This window comes from Salvelinus fontinalis, chromosome 37 (genome assembly GCF_029448725.1).
Source record: "Salvelinus fontinalis isolate EN_2023a chromosome 37, ASM2944872v1, whole genome shotgun sequence".
Classification (NCBI taxonomy): domain Eukaryota; kingdom Metazoa; phylum Chordata; class Actinopteri; order Salmoniformes; family Salmonidae; genus Salvelinus; species Salvelinus fontinalis.
Genome location: NC_074701.1, coordinates 29,585,730 through 29,593,745, shown reverse-complemented (window position 1 = coordinate 29,593,745; position 8,016 = coordinate 29,585,730).

Below are 8,016 nucleotides of genomic sequence, written 5' to 3'. Positions count from 1 at the left end.
CCAGTCACGTCACAAAAGGAATGAGGCACACAAAAAAGTTGAAAGGCATGAAAAGAGCAACAAGCCACGCTTCCCTCTCCTACAGTACACAAACTTTGTTTTGCCTTACTTTGCTCATGGCTATGAGACTTCTGTGCTAGAAGTCTTCAAATTGGACACAAACTAAAGCAGTAAACAGGCGTACTACATATCTAAACAGTTTGTTCACAGACAAAATACAATCAAACATGAATTCTGAACAGAGGTCTGAATAGAGGTCTGAACAGAGGTCTGAACAGAGGTCTGAACAGAGGTCTGAATAGAGGTCTGAACAGAGGTCTGAACAGAGGTCTGAACAGAGGTCTGAATAGAGGTCTGAATAGAGGTCTGAACAGAGGTCTGAACAGAGGTCTGAACAGAGGTCTGAACAGAGGTCTGAACAGAGGTCTGAATAGAGGTCTGAACAGAGGTCTGAACAGAGGTCTGAATAGAGGTCTGAACAGAGGTCTGAATAGAGGTCTGAACAGAGGTCTGAATAGAGGTCTGAATAGAGGTCTGAACAGAGTTCTGAACAGAGGTCTGAATAGAGGTCTGAACAAAGTTCTGAGTGAGTATGAAACTAAAACAAAGATTCCAGCTCATCTCCAACAATTTGTCATGACCTAGTGAAAATATTATCTTCAAAAAAACCAAGCCCTCGGGCAAAAGAGCCTTTAAAACACAAATTAGTCTTAAAAAATTCATCACTCGGTGATCTAACAGAGCATGGCCTTTTCACAAAATGTCTTACATGGACACCGTGTACAAGCACAGGGACCCTGTTTTCTGTTCTCTCTCGACTCCCTGTAGACGCCCAGTCAGTGAAGCTAGCCACTCAGATGCTCATATCAGACATGTCTGACACATTCATTAGATTCAGCAGCAGCATCTGCTGTGCCACCAGTCAGCCAGCCAATCAGCCAGCCAGTCAGTCAATCAATCAATCAGCGAGTCAGTCAGGCGGCCCAGCATCTCTTTCATTAGCAGTAGTAATAATCCTGGGCTAGGCTGCCATGACCAGCTATTAGAACATTTGGCTTCAGGCAGAGAGACAACCGAGTTCCACTTGGCCCATTCATTTCACTAACCTTTCACATTACACTGAACAAAAATATAAAACGCAACACGTAAATGTTGGTTTCATGTTTCATGAGCTGAAATAAAAAAAGATCCCAGAAATGTTCCATATACACAAAAAGCTTATTTCCTCTCAACTGTTCTTTACAAATTTGTTTAATCCCTGTTAGTGAGCATTTCTCCTTTGCCAAGATAATCCATTCACCTAACAGGTGTAGCATATCAATAAGCTGATTAAACAGCATGATCATTACACAGATGCACCTTGTGCTGGGGACAATAAAAGGCCACTAAAATATGCAGTTGTTACAACACAATGCCACAGATGTCTCAAGTTGAGGGAGTGTGTAATTGGCATGCTGACTGCAGAAATGTCCGCAGAGCTGTTGGCAGAGAATGTTCATTTCTCTACCATAAGCCGCCTCCGACGTTGTTTCAGAGAATTTAGAAGTATGTCCAACCGGCCTCACAACAGCAGACCACCTGTAACCACACCAGCCCAGGACCTCCACATCCCGCTTCTTCACCTGCGGGATCGTCTGAGACCAGCCACCCAGACAGCTGATGAAACTGTGGGTTTGCCGAACCGAAGACTTTTTGCATAAACTGTCAGAAACCAGGGAAGCTCATCTGCATGCTCGTCACCCTCACCAGGGTCTTGACCTGACTGCAGAAAGGCATTGTAACAGACTTCAGTGGGCAAATGCTCACCTTCGATGGCCACTGGCACGCTGGAAAAATGTGCTCATCACTGAAGAATCCCAGTTTCAACTGTACCGGGCAGATGGCAGACGGCGTGTGTGGGCGAGCAGTCTACTGATGTCAACGTTGTGAACAGAGTGCCCCATGGTGGCGATGGGTTTATGGTATGGGCATGAATAAGCTACGGACAACAAAAACAATTTCATTTTATTGATGGAAATTTGAATGCACAGAGATACCGTGACGAGATCCTGAGGCCCATTGTCGTGCCATTTATCCACCACCATCACCTCATGTTTCAACATGATAATGCGGCCTCATGTCGCAAGGATCTGTACACAATTCCTGGAAGCTGATAATGTCCCAGTTCTTCCATGGCCTCCATACTCATTGGGCATTGACTGGTTTTCTGATCTACGCCCTACCATTTTCTTAAGGTATCTGCGACCAACAGATGTATACTTTATCTGTATTCCCAGTCATGTGAAATCCATAGATTGGGGCCCAATGTATTTATTTCAATTGACTGATTTACTTATATGAACTGTAACTCAGTAAAATCATAGAAATTGTTGCTTGTGCGTTTATATTTTTGTTCAATGTAGTACATAGCATCACATCAGATTAGTCTTAGCCTTCCTTATGTGCTAAAGATCACACAATTAACATAGAATCTAGTGACAATTCAGGCATTCGACATCTCTTGGAAAAGTGTACCTTTTCCTATCAAAAACTAACTAAAGAAGTCTTCCCAAAACAATTCAACAGGATGTCAGTCAGTTTTGAAAACCCATTGCTAAAGAATCATTTGCCAGCAAAATCTTTAAAAAGTATGCTGAAATAATACACACCAAAGCAGTTTCCCAACTATTTAAGAGGCATATAATTTCCAATAATAAGTCTGGAGATGCAATGCAATTAAAGTTGCAACTTGTCTTGCGTGTGTATAAATATAAATATTATGCTGAGAGAGTGTCAACTGAAGGTGGCAGGTTAACAAAGTCAGGAACGTTGGGTGTGTTTGGTTTTCTTGCATAGGCTGAGACTGAGCTGGTGGTGACAGATGAAGCATGGGTAATTATCTCAGAGAGAAGCTGAAAGAGAGAGTGGCCTGCCTGCCTGTGCTGTGCTGAGTTGAGCTGACAGACACACACCAATGGAAGCTCTCCGTTTGACAGGTTCACCCACTGTGATTAAGTCTCAATTGGCGAGCTCGGTCCTTTTTAAGTGAGTCCTATTCAAATGCTCAAGTAGTTATGTCTATGTCAGGGATGGGCAACTGGCCTTTTGCAGGCCTGCGGATCAATTTCTCGGAACTCAGTCTCGGGGTCACAACTTACTGTTTAGCGTCAGAATAGTAGAATATACATGGTGCAATTATTTTATTGTGCATCAGCAGTATTTCTTGTTGGGGGGGGGGGTTGCCCATCCCTGGTCTATATTATAGTGCACAGAACATCCTTCCGTCTCATACTGCAGAAATAAACTGCAAACCTGGTTTCAAAAAACAGATAAAGCAACACCTTGTGGCACAATGCCTCTCCCCTATTTGAACTAGATAGTTTGTGTGTATGCATTGATATGTAGGCTACGTGTGACTTTAAAATTTTTTATGTAGTTCTGTCCTTGAGCTGTTCTTGTCTATTGATGTTCTGTATTATGTCATTCTGTATTATGTTTCATGTTTAGTAACAGGAACATTAGCTTCTGGAAGATTAGGAAGATTAGCTGCTGCTTTTGCCACAGCTAATGGGGATCCTAATAAAATACCACATAGTGCCGTCTCTGGTAATACTGGGGCAGTATCGAGAGGTTCAAGTCGTAGACCAGAGTCGGGGAGGATTCGCATTGTGAATAACAGCACCATTATAGTGAGGGTTGAGCACATACTGTATCAGAGCTGATGTCAGCTAATATTAGAATGAAACCATTTATTCACTTGATAGAGTAATGTGGAAAGGAAGTGTGTTCTGTTAATAAGAAAATAAGCATTGACATATGAGCTTGGCTGATAATGACAATGAATTAACATGAAAAGAATAGATATGCTTTAATATAGGTACTCTATCAACTCTTCAGAATTCGGGAACACCAGTACTTACGCTTGTTGAAGAAGCTGCTATGTCTGGTTTGTATCCAGGTAGCAGGGGCAGCAGGGGTCTGTAGAGAGCCAGTGGGTCTGACCAGGTGAGAGAGGCAGGGCGCCCCACGCTGTCCGAAGTGGCGCTACCCCTGAAACACAGCACAGACAGGGAATGCCATTTACTGCACATTAAAATGACCTAGAACAGCTACGAATTAGCCAATCTTCTTTATTTTGGTTTTGGGTGTCAACGACTTTTGAGCACTTTGTATACCGCCAAACTAGCTCTAGTCCACACAAACGTCTGGTCCTTAGATATGCATGGGCCAAAGAGTCTGGTCGCATAGAGATCCTACTATAATTATTAAGTATTCTAATTCCTAATTCTATGGATAGTCATTAATTTAGTATTTTGGAGAAATTACACCCTGTGCATACAAAGAAAGGTTACCCAGCACTCAACGTCTTTACTTTGGTGCGTTAAAGATTTAGATTATATGACTTAACCTGTTGAGGATGGGGGCGCTGTTGTGACTATTTATGCTAATCGTGTAATTTTTGAAACGGCTTCCCACAAAATCCTTGATCGTACAATATGCATATTATTATTATTATTGGATAGAAAACAGTCTATAGTTTCTATAGGAGTTGAAATTTTGTCTCTAAGTGGAACAGAGCCCATTCTACAGCAATTTCCCTGACATGGAGTCAGATTTCAGAAATTTTGGCCACTGTTCTGGAGTCAGTTAAAAGGGCACTGTTATTGCTATGACTATACGGACACTGCTTACGTCTTCCCCTGGATGCCTTTACGTGATGACGATTTGAATGGGGTCGATTGCGCGTTCACAGGCACTATAAATTAAAAAACCCTGTAGCTAGCAAGTCTTTTCTTGGTGCGTAACGCGCGTGGAGGACACCGACCCGCTCCTGTTCCAAGCGTTAGTTTAGCCTGTTATATTTCTCCGGTCATCTTTTTACTCGTTATAGGAGTTAAAAACATCATAAGGTAGTTAATTTAAAGCGTTTTATAGCAATTTATATCCGTTTAGTGCGATTTTGGGACATTTATTTTTGAAACGCTGTGAATAGCTGGGCACGCTTTTCAGTTCATCCCGAACGCAGTTGGCATTTCCACATGGCAAGAGGACAGCTTTCCACCAAAAGACGATTACTCCCAAGAAAGGATCCTTTGCCCAAGATACTGATGGAAGAACAGCTCAAAGTAGGACATTTTTATTATGATAAATCGTGTTTCTGTCGAAAAATGTTAGTGGCTTAGGACGCCATGTTTTTTGACGTAGCTTCGCTTGGCGCAAACTGTATTGAAAAGTAAGGATAATTTAAAAAATGTAATTCCGCAATTGTATTAAGAATTAAATTGTCTATCAATCCCTGTCCACCCTATATTTTTTAGTCACGTTTATGAGTATTTATGTATAAGAGTAGATCACTGTCTAAGTGGCGCAAGGACATTTTCTGACCAGCTGAGCTACATTTCACATTGTCTAACCATGATTTTGGTGGCTAAATATAAACATTTTCGATCAAACTCTATATGGATTGTGTAATATGATGTTACAGGAGTGTCATCGGAAGAATTCTGAGAAGGTTAGTGAAAAAATTAATATATTTTGGCGATGATGACTTTTATCGCTCACTTTGGCTAGAATCAATGCTGGGCTGCTATGTGCTATGTGCTATGCTAATATAACGATTTATTGTGTTTTCGCTGTAAGACACTTAGAAAATCTGAAATATTGTCTGTATTCACAGGATCTGTGTCTTTCGATTAGTGTATGCTGTGTATTTTTACGAAATGTTTGATGATTAGTAGTTAGGTAAACACGTTGCTCATTGTAATTATTCTAGTCCATTTGTGACGGTGGGTGCAATTGTAACCTATGCCATCTACCTGAAATATGCACTTTTTTCTAACAAAACCTATCCCATACCATAAATATGTTATCAGACTGTCATCTGATGAGTTTTTTTGTTGGTTAGGGGCTATAAATATCTTAGTTTAGCCGAATTGGTGATAGCTACTGGTGTTGGTGGACAAATAAAAGATGGTGGATTATGCTAATGTGTTTTTAGGTAATAGATGTACATCTTTACATATTGTGTCTTCCCTGTAAAACATTTTAAAAATCGGACATGTTGGCTGGATTCACAAGATCTGTGTCTTTCATTAGCTGTATTGGACTTTAATGTGTGAAAGTTAAATATTTTCAAAAAATATTTTTTTTGAATTTGGCGGCACTGGTTTTTCAGTGGGGGGGGGGGGGGGGTGCCGCTAGCGGCACGCTCATCCTAGACAGGTTTTAATTTGCAATTTATTTCATAATTTAGCAAAACAAAATGGGGGCCTGACGACTCACACTAAATTCTTCCGCTGCTCTGTTGTTCGCTACATACTTTAGTCTGAGACTCATTGAAGTCGTCTGTAGTGATGCGAGGAATGAGGGGTGGTGTACAAAACAAAGCCATCAGCAATTGGATTGTCTCTAACCAATCAGAGTATCAAATGACACATTTTCTAACCTCCGCTTAACCTGTTTGGGCTGCAGGGGCAGTATTGAGTAACCAGATAAAAGGTGCCCATTTCAAACGACCTCGTACTCAATTCTTACTCGTACAATATGCATATTATTATTACTATTGGATAGAAAACACTCTCTAGTTTCTAAAACCGTTTGAATTATGTCTGTGAGTGAAACAGAACTGGACTTAGAGCAATTTTCCTATGAGGATTTGAAAATGCTGAAATCTGCTCGCTGTTCCCAGAACAGTTTATTAATTTGCCTGTCCTCTATTGGTTGAGATGCACTGCATACGCCTTCCCCTGGGTGTCAGCGAATAGAGGGACTTGAAATTTAGTCTCTAGGCAGATCTGAAAGTTTATAAATTGCTTGGAAACGAGGTGTCCCCTCTTTTGACTCTTCGCTCTGACGCAGGGAGGATCTTGGCATGTCGTGCTAGAAGCTCCTGTTTTAGCTCTTAGAGATATCCTGCTATGTTTTTATTCGATATAGGTGTTAAAGACATCATAATGTTGTTATTTTAAACCGAGTTATATCAGTTTATGTCAGTATATTGCGATGTTCGGGTATTTCATTTTCTGGCGTTCTAGGGGGTTGGGTATCTCTCTCTCTCATGCTATTGTTTACTGCTAATTGCAACGTGGAAGAGGACGTTCTCCAACCTAGCAACGATTGTTCTGGAGAAAGGACACCTTGCCCAAGATTCTGATGGAAGCTCAGCAAATAGTAAGCAGTCTTTATGCTGTTAATTCGTACTTATGTTGACAAATGTCAAATAATAATTCCGCCATGAATTATGGTGCGGTCTCGCTTTAGCGCACGCTGTATGCTTGAAGTAACGGTAATTTTAAAAATGTAACCCAGCGATTGCATTAAGAACTAATTTGTCTTTCAATTGCTGTCCAACCTGTATTTTTTTAGTCAAGTTTATGAATAGTTTTCGATTAGAATAGGTGCCTCTCCAAGATGGCGCCGGACAGATTGCTTGAGGTTTTGGACACTATTCCCATTGTATAAGCACGATTTGTGCCGCTAAATATGCACATTTTCTAACAAACTCTATATGCATTGTGTAATATGATGTTATATAGGACTGTCATCTGAAGAATTCTGAGAAGGTTAGTGAAAAAAGTAATATATTTTGGTGGTTTATACGTTATCGCTATTTTTGCCTTGAATCAATGCTGTTGTGATGTTTGCTATTGTGGTAAGCTAATATAACGCTATATTGTGTTTTCGCTGTAAAACACTTAGAAAATCTGAAATATTGGCTGGATTCACAAGATCTGTGTCTTTCATCTGCTGTACGCTGTGTATTTTTAAGAAATGTTTTATGATGAGTAATTAGTTAATACACGATGGTCTCTGTAGTTATTCTAGTCGCTTTGGTGCAATTTCTGACTGTAGCTGCAATGTAAACTATGATTTATACCTGAAATATGCACATTTTTCTAACAAAACATATGCTATACAATAAATATGTTATAAGACTGTCATCTGATGAAGTTGTTTCTTGGTTAGTGGCTATTTATATATTTCTTTGTTCGAATTTGTGATAGCTACTGATGGAGTAAAAAACTGATGGAGTAAAAA